At 40.3% G+C, this 26708-nt stretch overlaps 1 protein-coding gene across 2 annotated transcripts in view; it reads left to right on the top strand.

Annotated features, from left to right (window-relative positions):
* FARS2 (phenylalanyl-tRNA synthetase 2, mitochondrial) overlaps positions 1-26708 on the top strand; it is a 229026-nt gene that overhangs the window by 154643 nt on the left and 47675 nt on the right. The gene's annotated exons all lie outside the window — the stretch shown is intronic.

Here is a 26708-nt window from a genome sequence, read left to right as displayed (position 1 = left end):
TTTTTTTCCTTTTTACTCTGTTTGTGTAGTGTTCTATGAGACTGTTTGTGCTGTGTGAAGAAACAGAAATGGAAATGAAGTTTGTGTGGGCATCTTAAAACTTTGAGTCATTAATTCTTGAGTCTTTCTCACATGCAAATCATGCAAAATGATCTTAACCCTTTACTCAAGATGGTGTGTGCAGAAGAGGAATACAGGTTAGGATAAGATAATGAGTACTTTTCATTGTAAAGAACAGACTACATCTTTCAGGGACATTGAGAACTTGCTAGTTTATTACAGGTATAACATCTTATTGTCACTTGGAGTGCACTGTAGTATCAGTTAGCACAAGTACATAATCACTGAAGGCTCTGCACACAGATCCTGCTGTCTTCTGTCATGATGGTTCTGATACAATCAATGTTTTTTTGTAAAAACAGGGTTGTTAAACCACTTCCTGAGACTGGTCCTTCCATTCAATCATGCTGGAAGTTTATTGTATATGTAACACTCTGTGCTCATTGCCACTTTTTGTCTACGTTCTCCTCAGTGATACCAAACCAGCAATTACCTTCATTGTTACATCATCTCTTAGGGGAAAATCTTATGTGTAGTGCAAGCAGCTCTTACAAGTCTGAAAGTTTGGAGAAATCTTGTTCCCTGCTTCCTCAAAGAGTGGCAGTATTATTCTGTGATTACTCTCAGCATCTTACTGGGGAAATCCACATAAGCTGTGACAGCCTCCAGCAGCACTGCATCAGTCATGGCTCAACTCACAGGTCATGCTTCTCTTCTTTGCTGGGAATATTGTCTCCCATACTCATAGAGTGGTGAGGTAGGGACAGGACTCACTACTCTGGATCTCTACTACTTGTGTTTCCTCCTTTGATATGCTTTGATGCGTCCAGAACGTATTCTAGGGATGGCAGTTGTTCCTCCTCAAGGAATACGCCTCTGGTTCCCTCTGTGACTTCTGGAAATAGATGGGAAGGTTGATTGCTCACAGAGAATTGTCACACAGTGTTTAGGACCTTTACTAGTTTTATTATCTAAAACCACTTAAACCTCATTCAGCAGACATCCAGGAATCTTTTGACACACAAGGAGGAAAAATTTCTCACCTTTATATTTGAGGAATTTGAGAGGTGACACTAATGGATTGTTGGTAAGTGATGTTGTAGTCCTCTTGGCTTTTTCACCTGTAACAACAGTAAAAGAAATCTTTTCAAATGTCTCATTAAAAATCATTAATTCCAATGAGATTATCTGCTGCATTAACAAGGAATCATAAATGAAGACTAAAACATAATGGTTACTGTGCCCTTTCTTCTTAGAACAGGATGTGTGCAGATATGTAACTTTTGAGACCTGACGATGTAAGCCACATAAGTAATTTTATTTGTTTTTAAAGGCCTTGGAAGACGGATGTTTTGAAAAGAGTTTTCTATTTAGTTTTAATTCCTAGATAATCATCTTGTTATGGGAATGATACAGAGGCTTCTTTAATTCAGTGTTACAGAAAAGCCTCTAGGCACAGAAATTAACATAAGAGATCCTCAGCGTTGCTATGGATCTGTATGTTACAGATCTAGGTACTTGTAGTCATTATCTTGAATTTTTAGTGAATCTGTTGTGGAGGATGGGAGAAAAGTATCTAGGATTGGAAAAGCTGCAGTGCTGCTGTTTTGAATGTTAGTTACCTACAAGCAGCTTAATAAGTTTATGCTTGTAGTTAATCACTTCTAGAATTTAAAATTCAGATTTTCTTTTTAAAAAAACCACCAGTTTCATGAGGAATTAGGACATTTGGTAGTCTTATTTTCCTTCCTAAACTACTTTGCTTAGTTATAGGACTATAAAGATCTGAAAATAGAAAATACTATACAAATAAAACTAATTTATAACACAAAAAGAGGTCTTTAAATTAAGATCCTTTATAGTGGCTCCCTGTGTAATACTGCATAGCTGCCTTTTCTATGGTTCAGAAACCTTTCAAGATTTCACTGGGCTTTAGACTGATACCCATTCTCAGTAAATTGCAGTTATGGTGTGAAAATGTATTTCACTATGGGTAAAAGGAAAGTGGGGGCAGGAAAAAGCATGGGACAAGTAATTGTTTAAGCAGGGAAGAGATGCCTGAAACCAAGCAAATCTTGATTATAAGCTTTGTAAGGTAATAATATTGAGATAACTTTTAGGGAAGCGCAGGCAATTTAAAGACGCAGCAGAAAGGAGTCTCATTGCTGAAAAGCACAAATTTAGGAGAATGCCAAGTTTCTGTGCTGGGGTAATTAAGAACCGTTCCAGCCTAAACGTGTCTTAGGTAAACTTAACTAAGCAAAATCAAAACACAACCTTGAGATAAACTGATTAATGTGTGATGTGTCACACTGTCAGGGTTTGACTTCATCCCAGACGAATAATGCAAAACATGGCTATAACACACCTGTTACTCAGGTATATAAAGAATCAGCCAGCATATGTGAGGGAAAAGTTGTGACTTTCCTAAGTGCTAAGGAAACTGAGTGAAGCTGTGGTGGTTTTGGCAAGAACAGGAGCAGGCCATCTGTAAGACAAGCAGAGATGAAGTGTGTCTTTGCAGTGAGCAAAACGTTTTCCACAGTCCATCCTGTGTATTGCAGCTATCTTTGCTTGATGCATTAGCTGCAAACAGTTAGACTTTCATACATTTGGATGGTGGAATATATTTCTCCATGCACGATGTGTGAAGTGAGTTCACTGTGACTTGCCTGGAGTTGTCAGATGCTGCATGAGCCATGTAACCAGACACTGGAAGGCAGTGGCACTGTTTTTGCTACCTGACTGAATTATTTCTTTCAAATCCTTGGAGATCTTTAAGGACCTTTAAGCGTTGCTGTGCAAATACATGATGAGTGAGGATTTGTAGCTGACATTTTCTCCCCTGGAACATTTTAGTGAACAAACATTTGCAAAAAAAAAAAAAAAAAAAAAGAGAGAATGTTTTGAACTATATTGATACTAAAAGAAGAAGAGAAAGTGGTGTTTCCCTTACTTTTTGCAATGGCTGTTTTATCCTCCATATCTTTAAGTTTGGGCCTTTTACTACTCAACTTGTCTAAGCTGTCTAATCAATGTGAATGACCTTTAGAAATTAAATCAGAAAATAATCTCTTCTTCAATGGTCAAGACTTCTCCAGTTTTGGATAGGAAACAGATGTCATGAGAAAAAAGAAAGAGTGGCATCATGGCAGTCAAAAGGTAGAAAGGTCTCTGCCTGCTATGAATAAGCAGATCACAACTACTGCCATGCAGAGAATCCCAGGAAGAGGGATTTACATTGCTTCATTCATAGTCTTATATTTTGGTAAGCACAGATAAATACTGTGGCTGCACACATTTTTTCAAGGAAAGTAGAATTTCAGGGATGGTAATTAAAGCATGTCTGGACAAAGTAATAGAGGAAGTACTGGTTAATCACACATGGTAGAATAAGTGATAGAAGTGGCACAAGACATTTGTGGCCCACATTGTCCCTGATGAAGAGGACGGAGAGAGATAAGAGTCCAGGGGTGAGTGCCTGTCCCCTACAGGCAGCACCAAAGACAGAATACAGAAATGTTGAGGTTGTTTATCTTTGCTTTGGGCAAGACCTGCAAATGTGTTTTTTTACTTAGCATGCCACGTTTCTCTTGTGTAAGGTATCTTGTGTAATCCCATCACATGTGACAGCCTTGCATCTTCATTCTGAAAATGTATTTTCTACATTTTGCTGTGAGATTGTTTTCCTTTCGGTCTTTCAAATTACTAATATTTCTGTTTTGTTAGAAAGATAACAGAAGTAAGGGAAGATATGGCTCCACATCTTCCTTTGCAAGGAAGATACATAGGTAGGCTGAAAAAGTTATACAAAATTGTAATCAAGACATGCGCTGTGTCCTCAGTGGTACTTAAGAGGTAAATTTTTAATCAGAGCAACTAAAAATATTCTGAAAAGGCAGAGTGGAGACAGTAAGGGGGGAAAATTGATTTGCTGCATTTTGACGGCTATGCTGTTAAAAATATAAGTGGGGAATAGGTAAGAAAGGATTTATTCTTGCCTTTGAGTCAATTATTTGTACACTTCTGGGGTGAGATCTGCACATTTGTCAAAGTCTGTTAAATGAAGTAAGAGGAAATGTATTGGCTGCTGTGAAGGAGGAAAGTAGGTGCACTGTGGCACCATCTTTAGAGACTTAGGGAGTACTCAGACGACCTGTGTCTCTTCTTTTCCAAACAGTAAAAGGAACAGATCTGGCAGCAAAGAGTCAGATCCTATTGACTGCTGTGTTGTGTCAATGCATGCCTCTAGCTCCTTGTTAGTGTACAGAAAATACAATGTAAGAACATCACTTTCCAGATGCCAGATTTTGAACTTTTCCTTATCTACATGGGGATAAAATCAAATACTTTTAGGTCTGGATTATTCATTAAAGCTGGCTTGGTTTTGTCTTGCTTCTGGAATAGGTGAATTAAGCAGAATAATTCTTAAGTGCTGCTTGCTGCTAGTACTACGCAAATTAAAACAATCAAGTCAGTCCCCAAACACCTTGTTGTTCTTCAGCCCAAGCACTTTACAATTTGCTGAGGGATTCTTTGAGATTACCTTTAACTGCTGAACTGGCAAAGTCCCAGCAGCAGCTTCACTGCAGAAAAAAAAAATCCCAGAAGCTGCTTTTGACAGGCGCTAGCAGAGGATTGGTTTTCAATTAATGAACAATGTTCTCCAGCTCTGAAATTTTTTTCCCTTCATTTGGTCACATTAATGTAAGACTATAATATTTTTGAAATAGATTAATTGTTCATGGGAGGCTCTGTCAGAGGATTCTCTTTCACTTCTGAGCCTTTCTTCTGCTGTTACAGTAGAGCATAGCCACATAATGGCTAGTTAAAACACTACAGTAGTACCCCCAGTCCATCTTATTCTCTCTTTTCCCTCTCTTGTCCCAGCCAGAATCAATGTCACCTGTTTTTTCTTGAGAATAAGAACCTTTTCTGTCCTTCCTGCTGCAGTCATGCTGATAGCAAGGTTGCCTACATGTGTCGGAGCAATGCCGAGCACAAATACAGGCTGGGCAGAGAATGGCTTGAGAGCAGCCCTGCAGAGAAAGATTTTGGGTGTTGGCTGATGAGAAACTCCATGTGACATGGCACCGTGCACTTGCAGCCTGGAAAGCCAATTGTGTCCTGGGCTGCATCCAAAGCAGCGTGGCCAGCAGGGAGAGAGGGGATTCTGCCCTTCTATTCTGCCTGTGTGAGACCCCACCTGGAATGCTGCATCCAGCCCAACATAAGAAAGACGTGGATCTGTTGAAGCAAGTCCAGAGCAGGGCCACAAAGATGCTCAGAGTGCTGGAGCACCTCTCTTATGAAGACAGGCTGAGAGAGCTGGGGTTGTTCAGCCTGAAGAAGTGAAGACCCCAGGGAGATCTTAGAGCACCTTTCAGTACCTAAAGGAGGCCTGCAGGAGAGCTGGAGAGGGACTTCCTGTAGTGACAGGACAAGGGAGAATGGCTTTAAATTAGAAGAGAGATAGGTTTAGATTAGAAAGAAATTCTTTGCTATGAGGATTAGGTTGCCCAGAGAAGTTGTGGGTGCCCCATTCTGAGAGACTGGACTGTTAAAAGGTAATGACTCAAACAATGACCATTTTGCTCAGGTGCAGAGGAGGTGTGTATACCCATCACTGGAGGCTACAGCTGGGTGTTGAACAAGATAGAGGCTGATAAGAGGCAAATCCTTGGAAGCAGGGTGCTTTTTGTCATGCCAGAGTTCTTATGCAAGTGGTTCAGCTGTGAAAAATCCATTCTGGAGTAGTATCAGGACATTCACACATAGCTTGAAGGCATTCATCCCTGCTGATGTGCCATAATTGCTGTAATGTCTTAGAAGGTGTCATAAACCATCAAACACTCCTGAAGTGTCCCCTGATCCAAAATATTGCATCATCCAGTGTAAAACTCTCCATTCCAGGGGAGGTACCTGGGTATTCCCACCTGAACCTGAGTGAATATAAAGCCACTGGACTCTGTTTTGTGGGCTTCCCCACCTCTGGTGGAGGTGACCATCCCCACTGAAAAGATCAGAAGAAGAGGATCAGTGGGATGCCATCAGCATCCACAGTGGTGATGTATTTTTTGATTGTTAATCTCTTTCTTCCCCCTCTACCCCCCTCTTTCCTATTTATTTGTCTCTCCCTCACATTTACAGTTAAATAAAAATCTGTACTATTGGCTATAGCGTATGGTGTTGTTTGCTCCTTAATTCAGGCAGAAGCATCTCTCTAATCATTTTAATAACCATATCTTAACACCATTCCTGGAAACATTCAAGCCCAGGTTGTGCGGGGCTTTGAACAACCTGCTCTAGTGGAACGTGTCCCTGTACATGGCAGGTGGTTGGGAATTAGATAATATTTAAAGTTCCTTCCCACCCAAGCCATTTAATTATAATTTTATAATTTTATGATTCTTTTGCCTTGTGGGCTTCAGCTTAGGAGATGTGAGTGTAGTGGAGCTTGGACACATTTCACTCTGCATCAGGCATTCCCTGTGCCCTAGACTGACCCAACAGGCAGCACTATTTGCTCAATTCACAGTCAGAGTGGCCCCAGCAACTCTTCAGGCTCTTCCACTTCGCTGCCTTTTTTCCTTTAGAACAGCAGCTATGTAGAAGTAGCAGCTCCATTCTCACAGCAGCCTCTGCTTGGAGGTGGTCAGGGATTTTCTGGACAAATTAATTTAGAGTAAACACTGGGCTGCTCAGAAAGAGGTGCTTTATGAAGACGTATGGGTTCTGTTCAGGTCCCAGCAGAGCTGAGATAAGCTCTCAGGTGATAAGGTTTTCATCCCAACTGCCTAAAGGAAATTTAAAGGAGCCAGGAGTTGTGCTCCATGTCAGTAACTCCAAGGTAACCCTGCCATGCTGATTGATACATGGCTTCTGCAGATCTTGCACTCCCTGTTTTGTAGCAGTCATGATGCCCTGCTGTTCCCTGCCAGGACTGAGACTATTGGAGTTTAACTTTCCCAGATATCCTGCACAAGGATGTCTGGGAAAGTGACAAGGACATTCATGGAGCCCAGAGTACCCATCTGCTAGGGTTTGTTGTTTTGGATATTCTCTTTTTTTGAGGAAACTGAACTGAAAACTTCTAATTCTTCCTTTTCCACCCCAGCAAAAACATTCCTGGTTGAAATTAATTTAGAGAATTAATTGAGTAAATATGCACATATATTTGTTTAGAAAAGACTTTCAGATCTTTTAGAAATTTTGAATTTCAAACACCCTTGTTCCAGCTTTTTTGTAGTACAAAATAGGGTGAAGTCAGAGACAGCAAAAATGAGCATGCACTTCAATAGCACAAGCTGGAAAGTATTGTTTGATATGGAAGCAGAACCTTTTCAGTGCTATATTTGTTATCTGTATATGTGAAGACTTGGAATCTGTCTGCATACTTTTGTTAAGCACCCTTTTCAAAGGTTTTTAGCTGCTTGGCCTACAACTTTTGAATTCCCATGTGGATTCAGATACTTAATTCCTTTGGGTTATTTTAAGAGTTCCCCAGACAACTAGTTCCCTGTCCAAATCCAAGTGTCATGAAGAACTGTGAGAGGAGTGAGAAGAGGAGCAGGGAAGTCTTTCCTGTAGAAAAAGCAAGCATTTGAACTGTTCTACAAAAAAACCCCAAAAAAACCCTTCCAAAAACCAACCTAAATGTTTTGTGTTATACAAAAATCAAATGAGTTCTGTGACTTACGTCTCTTTAAGCAGCTTGTGAGTGCTAATTCAGATCTCTGATGCCAGTGTTTATTTGAAGACCATCTCATTGGGGAAGAAAAAAAAAAAAATCAGCTGACCATGATAGACAAATTCTACTTTCTTTGCTGTCCACAATGTTCAGACAGGCACAGTCGAAATAGCTGTTCTTAATGGGTTCCTATTGAAGTCTGAGGTTTCCTTCAAACTGCTATATTCAAATCAATTGTGGGGCAGACAGTGTTCTGCTGTACCATCTCTGGCTTTCCAGAGTCTTCACTGAGAGAATTGTCTTTACTAACTGAAAATAATTTACTATTAATGAGTGTCAATAGGAGTCCCATTATTCTTTGGTGGGAGGCTGGTGGCTAACACACAGGCTTGTGGGAGGATTGGTATTCAAGAAAGGAAAAGGATGAAGCAACCACAGGCTCCCATTAGAGCATGGGGGGAAACACAGCCATGAAGTGTGATGTATCACTGGTAATATTCCATAGGAAATGTAATCACCCTTCACAGGTAATGAGAAGAGAGGAAAACTTAAGTACATGAGCAACACAGAAGTCCCTTATGTGTTCAGGCAGATGCAGAGGATAGACTTGCTGTATAGAAAAGGGATAGCTGGAATCACAATGAATCATTTCTAAGAGGCTGCTCAGCTGAAGAACTTAACCTTTCTTCATCATGTCAACCTGAAGTCAGTCATTCACCACCAGTTCTCAGATGCAGCCCAGAAATCTTTGCCACAATTCCCAGAGCACTTCACAGGATATGTCACAGGAATTAGCACGGTGATTTATTGACAAGCAGTGGGACGGTGAAAAATGGCTAAAGGAGTCAGCTGCCACAGTATGCACAAGGGATAGCAATAGGCTCATGAGTGCTTCTGAGTTCAGAGAAATCCCAGTGAATTGCTGACCTTGTAGAACAGAGGTGGAGGCTTGCAGAACTGTTTTTCCTACTCTGCATTTGTGAGCATACTAGAGTTTGAGAGGCATTGCCATGGATGTGAGTATGTCAGAGAGGGAAAGCTTTTGTAATCACATTTGTTGGATGGTGAGTATTGTCCCTTTCTACTCACTGAAATTGTTTTGTCAGCCTGTGCTCTGTCTGCTGCTGCCTGGGATGCTCATGGCTCTGCTCTGCTGTCTGTCTGAGGGTAGGATTCCATACCTGTCCCCTCTTGTCTTGGTCTCTATCCCTGCCCCATTTGTTCTCCCACAGTAACAGTACAGTCTCAGAAGTCAAGGTGGAGCAGTCTCCTGTCAAGGCCACAAGTGATGGATGACAACGCTGCAGGCTGAGAATCTCTGCAAAGGAATAGGGGTGAGGGACAGAAATGTGTTCTGGCTGGGTGTCAGGTCTGTACCAGAAAGCAGTTTTTCTTTAATACCATAGATGTATCCTTCATGCGACTTTTGTCCCTCTCCTCCTAAATCAGCTTTTAAATGAATGTTAGTGTGCAAGTATGGTATGTCTGTTTTCTGCAGTGTCCAAGCAGTGTGGAGAAACAGCACATCTCTAGCACATCCTGGGCTCTCTCAGATTCTCTGGAATTCTTGGCTAGAGATCTGCAAGGGAAGGTGGAGATGGTTCTGTTTTCTCATGGCTTACAACAATCTTTGTAGCCACGGAAAGCGGTACCAAGGCAGCCACAGCACACTTTCCTTCGGGTGATGAAGGATATCACTGTCCTCTGTATGTTGGGAATTGCATGTGTGTGATGCCTGCACATAATTGCACTCACCACAAGGTCTTTCTCAGAACTGTAGAGTGGGATAACAAGGTGGCCTGGCCCCTAATTCTTAGACTAGATTCAGCTAGACATACATTCTATAAAGCTGCCAGCATAGGAGATGGGAGGAAAACATCCTTATATGCTTCCTAGTACTGCACGGAAGAGTGATGGATATGGCACTAAATAATTAATCCTAGTTTTTATATTTTATGGATCCAGAACATATTTTTTGTAGGGATAAATAAAGCCCTATAGCTAGGAAGAATTTCTTAAGCTGAATCAAAGCATTATGTAGTTCAAAGGTTGCTTATCTCCATACTGGGAAATGTCAACATTTAGGCTGAGGAAACAAGGTTTTCTTTAATTTCAGATCAAAAAAAGGTCAGGATTTCTGGAGCAGATCACAGTATCTTCCCATTATTTTTGTGCTGAATGGATATTTTATTTTGACCTACCAGTTAATTTTAAATAATTCATTTTTAAAAATTGCAGCCAGCATCTTTGTCTGTGGGTAAATTTAAGGGAAATTCATGGTCCAGTACACCCCATAAGGTCTGTATATTATAGAGATGGACCTGAGCTGAAAAAAATACATCTGGATGGTGACTGCTGCCATAGCAAATTTTTCCAGAATTCAGGTTTCTGCCCCACTTCTCTCAAATGCTGTCTGATAACATTAATATTAAAACTAACACCATGCAACTGATCTATTATTTATCAGGCATCACACAGAAATGTAAGGGAAGGGTGCCTTTTAAAAATCATTCTGAGGATGAAGAAAAGATTTATGTTTAGTATTTTCATGCCTATTAGTACACATGTGGGACAGATGAATAGTAAGGAAATGAATTACTCTTCATTCTTTGTGAATGAACACCAGAAAGGAGATAGATGAAGACTGATTTAATGTCGTTTTTGTGGGTTTTTTTATTACCTTGGTATATAAAGGACTCATGGTTCTCAGCTGAGGTATTGGCACCCTCATCCTCTGGGCCAGCAACACACAGACTGAAGTATTAAATGACACATCTGATAAGTCACAATGGAATTTTAACAGTTTAGGTCAGAATGTTGCTTTCAGTTGTGTTGGGGAGATGGGATGTGCATTGGGCAGGCGAAGCTCAACTAGGATAGTGCAGCAGATAAACGGGTTTTTTTTGAGTCAGTGGCTAGGCTCAATTACACAAAGCCAAGTGTTTAATTGTGTCATGTAGGCAAACATTTTTCTTAGTGTCTGCTGATGCAGATATTCCTGGGTTTGGCTTTATAAAATGAGTCCTTATTTTCAGGGCTTCTAAGTGTTAGCAGCTCCCATTGAAACCACTGGGTACTGTGGGAATTCATTTTCATTGTAATTAGGAATAAAAAGAAGCATCCACAGGGAAATTATGTATGTACACACATTCTGTGATAACCAGGTAGCCAAAGCTGCTGCAAGTTTGATGGGCAAGAGCTAAAATCTGTGACTGGTCAGACTATCAAATGGAGGAAATGCTGTGTTCGGTCCTGAAGAGCACTTTTTTGTTGACCCCAGCTGTGTTTCCATAGTGTAGAGCCAACAGAGAGCAGCAGCACCTTAGAGAGATGCTGCAATTATGGCTATTAGTTTTAATTGAAGAATTGTGTCCTTACCTCAAAGCTTACAAGTAATTTATTAAGATCATTAAAGAAGGCGTACACTGAAGTAATGTCTTGCAGAGCACAACAGTAGAAAGTAAAATACCATACAGGGAGAAAATGTTATGTATTTTAAGCTCTGTGTTACAGATTGTAAATGAAAAAGCCTCATGCAACCTGTCATCCATGGTAAATTACTATACCAGTGTATTAGTTTGTTCCAACACATTCCACCAGTTCCACATGAACAGACCATTTTGGTGCTGGAAAACACAATTACTAAAAAACCTAGACTTCAAAATAAAATGTACTGTCAGCAAGCCACTTATAAGTGATATTGGGAAAGATTATAATACATTTGGAACACTTAGCTTTCTTCACAATCAGGGTTGGCACAAGATGAGCCTCCTGAGTGTCATCCCAAAGAATTCTTTTTTTTGAAAATGCAATCTGAAATTCTCAACAATTTATTATTCTTTTTCCTGTTTATTATGGGGAATTTTCCATACTGGGGAAAGGGATAAGTATTAGTTCTTGAATAACCTTTCTTCTTTGAGTGACACTGAGACTCCCTGTGGCTTTCAGTGAAGCTGACAGTGTGACAAATGCAAAATCAAGACCTCAGATCTCCATCCAAAGTCCACTGAAGTCAGTAGAAGCCATCCCATTGACTTGTGTGGGCTTAGGATCAGGCCCTTTGTGGTTTCCTTGCTCATTAAAACCCAGCCTGTCTACAGAGAGCGCAGAGTAATTTTTCTTCCGGGAACCTGGACTTTATTGCCAGTGAATTTGGTTCTCCATTAAGAAATACGATGACTGTTGTTAGAAATGCTCTTGTTATTCAGGAGGGAGATGTTGATATTTTCTCAGTAAAGTGGTAGTTAATAATGAGATTTGCATTACAGTTGCATTCAGAAATCCTTCCAGTTTTCTGGTATTTTGGAACTACAGGAGGCACCTAGATATTATAGGAATACACTTACACTGTACTTAGCCACATTTTTATGCATGGTGAAAACTGCTCAACTCTGACTGAAACATCAGTCATCCCCAACTTTACTAAGGACTAATGAAAATATAGATTTATTATGAAATATTCTCATACTGCAGCACCAGGCCAATCAACCACAGAACATGAAAGAGCAGCTGAAGCTGTACCTAGAAATGTGGGGGTTTTCCTTACACACGGCAATGTCAACACTTACACATGGGGCTAGGAAGGAAAGGACAGAGGAGGTTAACCAATCGCTACTGACCTTGCCTTTGCCAAGTTGGACTTTGACTTTGTATTGCAAGCACACCTGGTTCATCTGGCTAGGAAATATTCCTTCATCATGTTGTTTGGTTTGCTGCTCGCCATGGGCAGGCATTTGGGATGTTGGGAGGACTAACAGCTTTTCCATTACTGAGGGATAAAGAATGCCCTCTTCACAAAGAGTTGTGTTACATTGTGGGGAGCCTGTCTTAAAAAGAAACATATTTGCTTTGGAAGAGGATCTCTGAGTTTCCTTGAGTAGTGTCAGAAAGATGCAATCAGGGTGTTCTTAGGTTTGCTCTTACCTGTAGTTTTTCCCTTGTCTCAAAAAAAAAATAAAATTCTACAGTTAATAACTTTTACATTAAACTAAAAGATGTAGTGATAGAATGGAAGATAAATTCTCAGATGACAAAAAGACTAAAAAGTGAAGGCTAGTTTGCCTAAGCATTATTAAGCACTGACATTATTATTATTATGCAACTGACATTACAAAAAATTTACCTTCACTGCAGAAGTTTGACTGCTCTAATCAAGGCTGCTTGATAACAGGCAAGCCTTAAAGGATACACACATGCTTTCCAAGTGGAAGATCTGTCATGAAGCTCACACCTGTTGCCACCAGACAGTTTTGGTAGCAGAACATAGATTGCTGGAGTGATCTGGTGAGTGTCCCTGTAGCTGGGTGTCATGTAGCCAGCAGTAGCACAACTAGGATTCTACAGAGGGCGGTGTATGAAATCCTTCCCTAAACTGTTAGGAAATGATACCTCTGTTACAGAAGCTCTCCCTAATCCCTGTCTGTTAGTGATTGCTTATAGTGGAATGGCAGGGACTGTTCATATACATATCCAATTGCAGTTTAATCCTCTTGGTTCTTGTCATCACTAGGATTTTGTGTCATTGAGTCCTAAAAGTTATCCACTCATTCTTTTTAAAGTATCAATTTGAAAAGTGATTTAGTTCTGTTTGACTTTGTAGTAGGAGAGCAAGGAAAAAAATACTTCTTAATTAACTTTCATCATACTGTGTATATTTATTTAATCCTGTTGTTCTTTCGGATAAACAGCCCTGATCTTGTCAGTCCTTCCTAATTCAGTCATCTTTCTTGGCTAATAACTTTTGCTATCTGACTCAAGGACCCTTTATTATCTCCATATATTTTTTAGATGTGGAAGTCAGAGTGAGCTGGTATCCATGACATTGACTTTTATGCTGACTTTTATGCCTTTATGTTATAATATTTAAAGTATTTTGTTTTTCTTGTTCCTTTGGGAAGATTACAGCTTTCGTTTACTGTGTTTTTGCTGAGCAAAATTCTTGATCTGTTGGGAGGTGATGTGACAGGCTTTCCTGCAGTGAACTCTCTTATTATGTTGCTGGATTTTATTTCTATCTATTTTTTGGCAATAAGTTTTGTAATATGGTCATTTATACTTGTATTGGTTTTGCATGGCCTGTTTTTTGGTAGTGGACGGGGGCACAGAGGTGGCTTCTGTGAGAAGCAGCCAGAAGCTTCCACCATGTCCAGCAGAGCCAGTCCTGTTCAGCCAAAGATGAACGTACTGCTGGCCAAGGCTGGGCCAATTAGAGATGATGGTAACACCTTCATGATAACGTATTTATGAAGAAAATCAAAACAAAGTTGGGGCATAGTTTTGGTTGTGGCTAGAGAAGAGCAGAGTGAAAACATGGCAGGAGAACAACATGCAGGCACCAAGTCAGTGGAGAAGGAGGGCAGGCACCAGAGCTGAGATTCCTCTGCAGCCTGTGGTGCACACCATGGTGAACCAGCTGTGCCCCTGCAGCCCATGGGGACCGATGGGGGATGCAGAGATCCACACGTAGCTTGTGGAGAAATCCATGCTGGAGTGGGTGGATGTCGGGAGGAGTCTGTGATCCTGTGGGACATCCGGTGGAGAGAGAGGGCCCTGCTTCCAGGTTGGAGCAGCCTGTCCCTGGAGGACTGCACCCTGTGGAAAGAGTGACCCACACTGCAGCATGTTTGGGAGGACTCTTGCCTGTGGGAGGAACTCTGCAGCAGTTTGCAGGGAGCTGTTGCTCATGGGATTGGAACCACTCTGGAGAAGTTCACAGAGAATTGTCTCCTGTGGGAGGGACCTCACAGGGCAGCAGGGGAAGGACTGCTCTCCCTGAGCAGTGGTAGATGCCTTGGGTGACCATAACCCCCATTCCTTGTCTCCTTGTGCTGCTTGGGTAGGAGGTAGGGCTGGGAAGGATGGGGGAAAGGTGTTTTTTTAAGGGCTTATTTTACTTCTCATAATCCTGCTCTGATTTTGTTTGTAATAAAATCACTTTATATCTCCAGTTGAGCCTGATTTGCCCAAAGTGGTGTTTATTGAGCAATCTCTCCCAGGCCTTATCTCAACTCACAAACCCTTTGCTAAATTTCTTTTCCTCTGTCCTGCTGCAGAGGGGAGTGAGTGAGCAGCTCTTGTGGGTGCCTGGCATCAACTCAGCATCAACACTTTTTTTACCAGTGTTTCTAGTCTAAGTTAAAAGCTGAACTGAATGTTGGGATGAAGAGATAGGAGTAAAGAAAAAGCCACCATTCATCTTAGGTAGTATTGCCTCAAGTATTTGGGAGTTTTTCATTTATTGTCAACAAATGTTTGTGCTCCATTGTGAGGTCGTTTTTCTTTCAGACTTTGTTTCTGTGTGTGTGCAGAGGTAAGCACATGGGGTTTTTTTCTCTGATCATTCCAGTAGTGTGTTTGCAACAGGCTGAGAAACACTAAATCATAAAGGAAACTGGTAGCAAATAATAAAATTTATTAACCTGACACTTTTTCAGAGATTTTCCTGCCACTTCCTTAAGACAACCTAAGATCTTTTATCCAAGTGCTCAGAGCTCAGACTGGCTCCTCAGTTGCAGTAGTGTTTATTTGGGTGCCTTTTCCCCTGAAATTCCATTGAATTTCTGCTGAGGTGCAATGCCCCAAAATAGCAACTAATATGAGCTTAATAAAAGCAGTTCTTAGCAAACCAAAGCAGTTTTTCTTCTGGGCTGGATGCATTGAAGAGAATTCAGTTCTTTGTGACCACCTCAGATCATCCCTTTGTCCCAGTATGGAATCTGTGTCTCCATATTTTCCTACACAGTTTCCAGCAGCTGAAGCTCCAGCACTGCTCATCGGGCTGTGGCTGCAGATCCCATCAAGGAGTAGTCTCTAGCAAACACTTTTTTATTAGGTTTGACTACAGTATCAACATAGCAGATGTTGTCAAAGTTAATAACCTCAGTAAATTGTCTGCAAAGCCCAACCTGTTCCACACAAGTTACTTACTCATACTTTATCTGTAATTCCAAAGTCTCTCTGAAATTACAGTTCTGTGGCTTTTCCCAGTGAGTGGCACAAATACCTGAGTAGCCAAAGTTGCAAAAGTGACTTAATAGTTCCTTTTAATTTTTAAGCAATTAGCTCTGTGAGCTAAATGCTGTTCTTTTAATAAGAGTTAGAAAATATGATACTTATTCTTCTCCTGCTTTCAGGGGGCTTCAGTCTAAGCCACACTGATGTTTGAGCTCCTACATTCTGAAAATGTGTGGCCACTTTCTGAGCATGTGAAGAAGCTCATCTGAGCTGAATCTAAAATCATCTACTGGCTCTCACAATTCGTAGCACTGCTGAGATTAGCCCATTTTGGGATTCTTCTTTACACTGTTTTTTTAAAATGAGGGTGTAGTCCCTCCTTAGTGAGAATGCTTTTGTGGATTTTAGGGTTTTCTTTTTCAGCATTGGCATTTGCCTGTTTGTCTTTCTATTCCCCTTCCCTCCCTCTCCCCCCAGTTTTCATTTTCAATTATTTTTGTTTATGTTGAACTTCTGCCTGCTCAGCTGCAGCAGAGCTCAGTTTTGGCAGCCCGCCTTGTGGTGTACAATCCTACAACTTCTGCTGCTGAGCAGCATGTTGGAAATCGCTTTGAAATAAATCCATGTTGGACCAAAAGCAGCATCTTTGTTGTTACCCCCTCAGAATAATTTGGTGCTATAATTGGAATTCTCATTTTAAGTAAATAAACATGATGTCAGATCTATAGACAGATCTGAATGCACAGTCAGTGAGAGAGGGATGTGTGCATACAAACGTCTCCCTGGAAGAGACAGGCATTTGGAAAGCATGCATGGGACTTCTGATGCCTTGGGGCAAGTTAGTGCTGGAAGAGAGAGTGGGCTAGAGGGTAGCCCCAAATCCACACTGGGCCGCCTTGAAGTCTGTCAAAGGAAATGTTTGCTTCAGTGCTGCTCTTGACATGAATGTGGCCATAAGCCTCGTTTGTTTCCATTCTCATCTTTGGAAAGCTAATACTCAGGGGCAAAGTAGGAATCTGTGGATCCTCTATGCTGCTGATGCTTTACCAGTCCTTGGATGGCATGTGGGAAGGAAGATGAGGCTGTGGGCTTTTATGATTCCCTGTTGTGTGTAGGCTGATCACTGTGCACAGTCTATGATATCTATTTCAACAAAGATATGGAGGAAATTCAGAGAAAATTGACAGCAATAGTCAGGATAAGGGAATGACTGAGAAAACCAATTCTGCTAGAGATAGTTTGGTAAATGGAGAGAGATCTAGAAAATCGTGGGTTGGTTAGAGAGGATGGGTAGAGAAGGATGGTTTCATGGCTTCTAGTACAGAAGGCAGCGTGCTTCAAGTGAAACTGCAGGGAATCAGCTCCATAACAAGGAGGAACCCTTTGCAGGAGGGTGACAGAGATGCCAAAGGCTTATGTGGGGAGACTGAGTTAATGCAGAGGAATATACTGACACATGAAAGACACGCAGAAGCATCTCAGGATTGGTTTGTGTTGAAAATGGATTGGAGCCCAGAGAGGCTCGTGCTAATACACATGAATATTGATTCAGTTTTTAGCTTCAGCTATCCAGTCCTCAAGACTTTTAAAAAGAGTGTGGTGTGATGGGGTGTCATGATTTGGCACTGGCCAGATGCCAGGCACCCACTAAAGCTGCTCACTCATCCTCCCCTGCTCTCCTCCTGGGCAGAGGAGAGAAGATTTAACAAAAGGTTCATGAGTTGAGATAAGGAGAAAACACTCCAAGGGCTCAAACTAGAAACATAAGGTGAATTTATTACTAACAGAATCAGAGCAGGATTATGAAAAATAATATACACCCTTGAAAAAAACCATCTTTTTCTGCCCAGCCCCTTCCTCCTTCCCAACGACAGCACAGGGGGACAGGAGCCGTGGGGGTTTTGGTCAGAGTGGGACAGGGGCATGAGGTTTTGGTCAGTTTATCACCTGTGATTTCTTTCACTGATCAGAGAGAGGAGTCCTTCCTCTGCTGCACTGTGGAGTCTCTCCCACGGGAGACAGTTCTCTGTGAACTTCTCTAATGTGGCTCCATCTCACAAGCAACAGTCCTCCCAAAACTGTTCCAGTGAGAATCCATCCCATGGGCAGCAGTCCTCCCAAAACTGTTGTGGAATGGGTCCCTCTTTCCACAGGGTGCAGTCCTCCAAGGACAGGTTGCTGATATTTTTTGTTGCAGACAGGACAGAGCTATGTAGACTTTGGTTTGGTTCAAAAAGCTGATCATATCTTCTTGTATGGTGTGATTCAGTAACTTAAAATGGTTTTTTCCAGGGCTTTGAAATCTGGGTATTTTTGCTGCAGGCTGCTGCCCATTTTTTCTCTAAATCCTCATATTGGTTTTTGACTAAAAAAAAAAAAAAAAAAGGATCTCCTGAAACCTGGTTGCATTAAAGTCTGGTGTTTAAAAGCAGTTTTAAAATCTACTTTGTGCTTCTCTAATTGAGAAATGCCCAGGACATAGAGACTTGAAATTGCTTTTTCAAGCCAAGCATATGGTTGCTGTTTGTCTGTCACACCAGCAATGGTTCCAAGTGTTTTTGTGAATTCAATCAAATACAGTCTAGTGCAAGCCAGAAAAGCAAGGGATGAGAAGGTACTGGTGAGATAAATGTGAGGTGGGGAAGACCTGCAGCACAGCTTATTTGCAATTAGCATCTTCCCACTTCCCTGTTTTCTGCCTGTCCTGCCATTCCAAAAGAGGCAGAAAGACTTTGTTTTGAGAGGATGCTAAAGATGGCGGTAGAAAACTGTCAGGGCTACAAGCAGAGACATGTCTGTGGGGTTGGCAGAGGAGGAGCAGGTCGTGCCCTGCAAGCTTTTGAGGAAGGAGCCATTTAGCACAGCTTGATGGGAATGGGGTAATGGCAGTGTTTGAGATTAAATGGGGGAGTAAATGATGGATGAACTGCATTGCCCAAAAAATACTGTGTACAGCTGTCATGGCTGTGTCCTTAGGATAAGAGCTATTGTAACAGTGTAGTTATCCCTACACTGTCCCCTTTTCCTCCCCAACACCTAACTGCCCATTGCACTCCTGTTGTTCAGTGATGCAGTAGCACCTATGAAAAAAGATGAAATGGCAGACATTGCATTTAAAACATAACTGGAAATCCTTTTGAGTTTTACTGTGTTTTATTTGGTTGGTTTTTTTTAAGAATCACTTTTCATTGCAGTCTCTCTCTAAACATCCAAATGAGCTTGTGCATTTCTTGAAAATAATAACATTACTGAATCAGTGAGGTTTTTTCCTTCTGCTTCATCTGAAAAAATTCCTTCTTCTCCTTTAAAGTATTAGTGATTCACATCCAAACGTCCCTGAGGAACTGGGAATATTGGTACTGGCATTGGAAAAAAATGAACTACAGGAAGAGACTTACTGGCTTCTTCCAATATTGAATGAACTCACGGCTTTCAGAATTTGTAAGATGAGCTTTTTAGAATGAGGTCAATTTCCGTATTGCCTCTTTTTGGTCTTGGAGGACCTTGTTGAGTTGTTTGTCCTAAAAAAGGTGCCACAGGATTTGCGCTAGACTGTTTTTCCCTGCAGCAGTCTGCAGAATTCAGTGTCTGAAAGCACAGTAGGGGTGGATACAGAGGCAGTTCCTTTGCTTGTGTTTCTTGGGCCTCTCTCCCTGCTGGGACGTGTGTTCCCCTGACTGTTGTCCTTGAGGTCACTCAGCTCCTTACTCATTATGGTTTCTCAAAAGCTGCTCGCTTTCTGATAACATTTCTTATACAGAATCCAAAGATCTGCAACCCCTCCATCCCACTAGAATCAACCCAACAGGAGGCCCTTAGTCTATGACTTGACTTCACTTTGTGCTTCACTTCGGGCAGTATCCTCTTACTGTTTTAACCACTGCTTCACAGAGGAGTGTTCCACTGCTTGGTGCTCCTAATCTGAAAGAAATCTGTTTCTGACATCACCTTAAGCTGCAGTCCAGGTACAAGGATGACTTTCTGTAACTTCCAGTGCAACACTATTGCATAGAGAACTACAGAGCCACCTCTAGTACCTGGAAACTTGGGGGAGTGTGTTTTTGAAACAGAGATTTTGTATGAGTGAAAGTCATGGAACTGGGGGAAAACTGAAGGAGTTTTTTCTGTAACATTCCCATAAAACTGTCTAGACAAAACAATCTTTCCAGGTAGAACTTACACAGCAACCCCCCGCCCCTGCCCAGATTTATACACCATGAATTTAAATTTTACAGTAAACTTCTGTATTACATTTTTTATTAAATTGTGGACTCTTTAAAGTGATTATCTTTGAACATTGATACTTTTCTATAACTTGATTATTTTTGTACCTAATAAAATTCTGAAGAATTTGATGTTATTTCATAGTGCTTAGAATTGTATTGCCTAGTGTTGCCATTAAAGTTAGTTGTTTAAACTATTCAAACTGTTTATGCAATTTTCTTCTCCTCACAGTCCTTCAAACCTAGCTAAAATCCCTCTTTCCAGAAAATGTGTTGCTGCAGAAGGCATGTACTTCTGCCCCTGCCTGACTCATTTGTGAGCCTTTCCCCTGCCCAGAGGCTGCAGACCTGTTCCTCATTTTGGTTCTGTTGTCCAACTTTCTCCTAAAAGCAGAGCTGACACTGATTTCAGGCTTGGTCTCTCAGGGTTTTATCTAGTCTGCTCTTGGGAAACCACTGAGGATCCAGATCATACAGCCTCTGTGGCAAACTTCTCCACTGCTTGTGGGTCATGGTGAAAAAGTCTTTCCAGATATTTAATTTGAACCTCAGTTAAATTAATCCATCCTCCATCTGCTTTGCATTCTCGATCACTACCCTCTTTGTTTCTATATTAATTTATTTGCCTTTCATGCTGATCTCTATGTCCAGTTACCTGTGGAATTTTCTCTGCAGTCAATATTTTTAATCAATTAGATCAGTCCATCATTATAGTGCAGCACCTTAAACCTAGACAGAGCTGAATGGGAATTGAAATGCCTATTAGTTTAATGAGATGTAAATAAAATACTTGACCAGAGTGTTCTTTCTTTGGAAGAGCTTGTTTTGTTTGAGCATGGGATCATCTGTGTCCTGGTTTCACTGTAGGTGGAGGAGGTGATGATGAAGAAAATGAAACGGGAGTCCAACTGGTGTAAAAACAAGGGGTATGAGAGCCAAAGGCTCATGTGTTTAAAATTTCTCCTTAAGGTTGAAGTTCTATTCAAGGACTAGAAGGATGCAGGTGGATCAGGCAATCCATAATACAAATTCTCTACTATCTTGAGCAGAGTGACAATAAACAGGATGACAATACCAGTGTAGTCCTTTGGAGAGAATAGCTTAGCATTTCAAATAATTTGTCTTTAATTGTGCAGTCAAAGTGTATCAATCAAGTTTGAAAAAGGGCTCAATAAATTTAATCACAAAACACTAAATTATGGAAGGATGATAGGTTCAATTTTGTCTTCCATTTCTTTTGACAACACAGAGAAATATATTGATTATGATACTCAGGTAATTACATATCAAAGTGATAATTTTAATGGCACGTGATTTATTGTGTTTTCTACTTGAAAAATCTGTTACATGTTAGCGAAAAAAAAAGAAAAACTTTTGCTATTTTGTAGATTTTCATTAACAATCTACTTTTAAATGGAATCAAGAGACAGTCTTCTAAAGCTGGCCTCTTATATTATCCAGGTCGGTTTTCTTGGTCATTTTAAGCATAGTTGAGAAGTACTATCAACCTCATTGTCTCTACTGTCATTTTATTTCAGCTTTTCTAAGTATATCTTGCATAGAAGTGTTTTAATGGGAGAACTTGCTTGTGATGTTTTTGTCTTCAGATTTTTCTTCCTCAAGGGAAGCCTGTTAGTCTTTTAAAATGACATTACAAGTTGCTCAATAACCAGCTTGGGAGTTGGAAGAAATCTGTGAGGAATGCTGGAAGGAGAGGAGACCTTTCGAGTTGCAATTTACTAGCTGTTTGTGGAATGCTGAGTTAATATAACACTCTATTACTATTCTACCAGTGCTAATAATGCATAACATTATTCTTCTGTATTGCATTTTTAGAATAATGTATGTGAACATATCAGTCTTCACTACATCCTGTGAGAGAGATAACTATCAACATTATTCTAATCCTCATAGTGTATTAAATGATAATAACAACTGTTTCAAATGGAGAGCTCAACAAGAGGAAAACCAGCATGTTTCCTACTAAAAGTCCTGTAGCAAGCTGTGTTGATCATCCCATAACATCTTTCTCAAGCCAGTTGTTACACTTTACCTTTGCAAAAACAGCTCTTATGATTCTAATTTGCAGATTTCCTATTTTGCTGAAAAATACAGAACGGCCCATGATGAGTCCAACCTTTTGTGGAAAAGGGAGCCTAGATGAGGTTATCTGGCACACTGTCCAATCGTGTCTTGGAAACATACAGTGATGAGGCCTTTACCATACCTCTAGGGAAGTTATTCCAGTAAATGGTTATTCTCAATGTAAAAAAAAATTCTTTCTCATATCAAAATGAATGATCTTGATAGAAGATCAAAATGTACTTCAGAATGGCCCATAATACGATAGATTGCTATACAAAAGTAATGTGTGTGTCTGAGTCCATCTGTCTTCTCATGTGAGGAAGGGAGACAGAAACCACTGTGCACTTGCTGTAATGCAGAAGTCCACAGGTTTTCTGGGTTGCAGCTTGGATTTTGGTTGTTCTCTCCATTCAGGCTTCTGACCATACACAGCCCTATTCCTGAACTTGAATCTCAAACTTAGGAATAGCTATTACATTTTTGTCAAGTTCTTGATTTTATTTAGCACCTGTCCACATGATCAAACGGAGGTTTGGTTATGTAGGCAGTGTAGTTTGGTTATGTAGGCAGTTTAGTTAAGCAAAAGATGAAAATATACTTACTGCTCTGCTAAGAGGAATGACTATTGAGTTCGTACTGTTATAGATACACCTTATTGACAAAGGTCTTGGTCTTGCAAGAAATTCAGCTGAACTACTGCAGAAGCACTGTGTGAAATCCTTTTGTGGCATGAGGAAGGTAGAAGCGTATGGTACCTTTAAAGTGATGAAATGTTAATTGGTGACTCACAATGCTGAGGTTTCTCTGGTGCTTTTTTGTATTCTGCATCTGTCTAGGTATGTTTGTTTCTGTGAACCATGTAAACTCTGTTATTTCATGCATAAAAGCTTTGATTGAAAGGGCTCAAATAATTAATGGCTATATTGCCTACGCAACAACCTATCAAGCTATTGAAATCCTCTCTTTTCCATTATATATTTCCTTATTTTAATCAATTTCTAGCAAGCACACCTAACTTGTATAGGATGAATAAGATTCTCTTCAAAATTCTTTATGCATTTTTCTCTCTGTCTTGCTGACCCAGCATGCCCCTACTCCACTACCAGCTCACACTTTTCTTTCTCCTCTTGGCTCCCCCTTCCTCACTGCAACAGTGGGTTTGTTTACTCAGGCTCTTCAGCTATCAAAAATTCTCTCTCATGGCTTCTTCCCCCTCACAGCCTTTGAATTAAAGTTCACCTCCAGATCTTACTTTAAAATTCTTGTTTTCTTTAGTTACAATGGTGCTTTTAATTGTAATTGGTGGTATTTAATAAAGATGCTGCTAAATGAAAAAATAATGATTTTATTTATTAATTCAGGGGCAAATTAGACTCCCAGGTGTGATACTGTGATTACTGTTATTACTTTGAGTGGGACTTTGGTTCTGTGTTTAATTTTTTAAAAAACATGCTTCTCTTCTCATTTAGGTTCCTTTAATAGTTGAATAATGATGTAATGAGTCATTTTAATATTAATCCGCTCTGTCCAAGTCAGATCACAAGTTTAAAAACTGTTTTACTGCAGGACATGCACTGCTGGGGATGGTCTGTACTGCAGATGCCCAGGGATGGGATTGCTAGTCCTGTGCTCTACCTGCGAAGCCTCCCTTTTCTGGGGAGATGGCCAAGGCAGCAGTAGATTTATTCTCCATGTTTCCTATGCAGTGAATCTCCCTGTTACAGGAGAAAAGAAAAAAGAGTTCATGCACTTCATAGTCTTCTACCATGGTTTGTGCCTCTAGGACTTTTCTCAATACTGTGAATGGCATCAATGTCTGTTTCTTGGATCTTTTTCTGGACATATATTTCCCAGTTCATGGTCTAAGATAGATCACAGTTACTCAGGCAGAAAGACTCAGTCCGGACAAGCTATTTAAATCCATAGTACTGCATGATTTTCAAAACCATTTTGGTCTACCTCAGTTGCAAATTTCATGTATAGTTAATTTTAAAAAAATAGGCAAAAGGCAGAAGTTTTGCTACTCCTTCACCTTTTACTTACCTTTCTGTTCTTTTCACATGTACATATATGTCCTAAAATAAGATTCTGTTCCCTGCTGCTCATCCATGAGGCACTGGTGAGATTCTGACTTTGAAATTTCACTTTCCTTTGTTCTGTAGACAGTGATAGGCATTAGACTAAATTAAGGCATGTTCAAAGAAGGTTGTGCCTTTAGTCTGGAAGTTTAATCTCCATTTTCAGAGGAGATTTCCTATGTGGCATGATTTGCCAGCCGGTTTTATCAACAGATTTTTTTTTCCCCAGAACTCTTTTACCATGGCCCTCCAAACTTAGCATGTGTTTTTTGAGAGTCTTGACAACTTTAAAATTCCAAGTGTGAAAGTACAGATTCAATTTTCTAGAATCTTGGCTTGCTGTTTGTCTGACTTGTGTTCCTTAAAAATAACTGAATAGGAAGGTTCTTACTTCAGCCTTTTTTTTTTTTTTTTTCCTTGAGGTGTTAGACTGCAAGTATTTTCTTCAGGACTCAGAGGGGATCTTTGATGATAAAGACATGATCAAAATTTGGTTAATACTGCCACATTCTTACCAGTTCTGCAAAAAGAGAGCTTATTATGCTACAGCTGCTTAACTTCCTTCAGCAAGTGTTAAATCCACTCCTTTCTTTATTTCAAACTTAACCCATCTTTCATTATGGCAAATTTAAACTTCCAATTAGAAATGATACCAATTACTTTTGTGAGTTTCTTAATAAAAATTGCAGTAGACAATCTAGTGAGAATTATGTGCCCCTTCATTTGACAAACTGTATAATACGCTTTTCATTTTATATCTGCTTCTAACTTGAAAATGCCTCATTGGATAATTTCAATCTGTTTTCTCTACCAAATCACCAATTAAGAATTTTAGATAACATAGGACTTGAGGAAGAAAACCCACCCAGACCATGACATGTGACAGTATCATCATCTGTTATTTTCCATCTTACCGGAACTTGTCTCTCCTACTCCTGAGCTGAGATTTACACACACAGCCCTCACTTGGCAGTCGTTCTCTGGAGGACTCTGAGGGGAGCTCCAGTGAAGCCTTTGCCGGGGGCTGCAGAGCCTCCTTCCCAGCTGCCAGCCCTGAATCCCAGGGGAGTGAGGAGCAATGCCTGAATGAAGCAGAGCTCTGCTTGTATCAAACTTTCTACATGCAAAAAGCTCACACAGTACAACTCCATGCAGTGGTTCCAATCCACAGAGCTCTGCACGGGTTACCTTTCGTGGCATGGGTTCTCTGTGGGGGTACTCACTTCTATGAAGCTGGTGTAAATGGTGATACACAGTTATCACCTTGGTGTCCAGTCCTCCAAAAATTGTGTCTGCAGGCTGCAGACACTATGAGTACTACTATGAGTAGTTTCACATAGTTCAACATTCTTAAGTTTCTCTAATTTCAGAAATTTATAAATAAGGCAGCTCAAGGGTAGGAGCTGGTAATATCAGGCTGCCTGCATAGGCCTGTGTGGCAGAACGACCTGTGTGTTGCAAGCCTTATTACCATTAGGTGATTTGCTGCCTAATTTTACAGGAAACATTTTAGGACATATAGACATATTCTAGCTGGAGTTTCACTTCTGATTATGATCTTATTCTAAGATTTAATCTGATTTAATCTGCACATGTAGTCTTCAATGACAACTGTTTCGGAAACTGTTATTAACCCAAAGATCCCTTTTAAAATTACATATTCCAGATGCCTTGCAGGGAACACATGAATCAATTGGTGGACTTGCACAGAAACATGCATTTTGAGATAACCAGTTCAGATCTAGTGCCAGCCAAAGGCTCTGTGGGGATGAGGAGGTGCAGTTTTCTTTGTCCATTAGAAAGCAGTCAAATTTTGAAAGCGTTTTCTGTTTTGAAGCTGCATCATTAAAAATTGGTGCTCAAAATGGAAATCCTTGTTGCTTCATCACATGGACCTTGTAATGCAAATATGTAGTGGCCAGTTGACACTGATGCCTTAACTTTCCCCACTGAATGGATGCATTAGAGCACTGATGGGTAAAGAAATATTCCACATGAGGAAGAGCATCAAAATGCATCTCTATAAGAGCTCAGTTTTGAGAAAGATAGTCCTGAAATATTAGCAAAAAGAGTAACCTAGTTACTCAGGAAAAGTTTGCAGTGCTTTGAGAATCTAAAACATAAGTTTCCAAGAAGAAGAGAAATACACAATCTTGATAGGAAGATCGCATGATATAAAGAGAAATGCAATTGTCCAGTTAAAGTGAGTTAAGAAATGTCTGTAAAAATGACATGGTAAATTCTCTCTCATTGACTTGCATACCAAATTTCCTTAGTTTATACTTTACAGGAGGAGACAATTTCTAACACCCTGTGCTGCACCAGCTGTGGCTTAAAATCAACATATGTGCTTTCTTCTCCTTTTTGACCATCACTATCAGCAAATATATTTAACTCAGAATTTTGCAAGCAGTTTTTTGAATGATGCATAAGAGTGCATGAAAATAGAACTATAATGCTATATGGCTAACTAGTGCTGCATTTGTAGCAGAAGTAACTCAGCTTTCTTGACCCAGTAAATAGATTTGGTCAGCAGTTTTATATTACACAGCAAGGTACTCTTTGTGTTGAGCAAAGCTATACTTTGCTGGCTATAAAGAAATTATAAACTTATAATTT

This window comes from Zosterops lateralis (assembly GCF_965231275.1).
Source record: "Zosterops lateralis genome assembly, chromosome: 1".
In the NCBI taxonomy this organism is placed as follows: domain Eukaryota; kingdom Metazoa; phylum Chordata; class Aves; order Passeriformes; family Zosteropidae; genus Zosterops; species Zosterops lateralis.
This window is presented reverse-complemented; position numbering and strand designations above follow the sequence as displayed.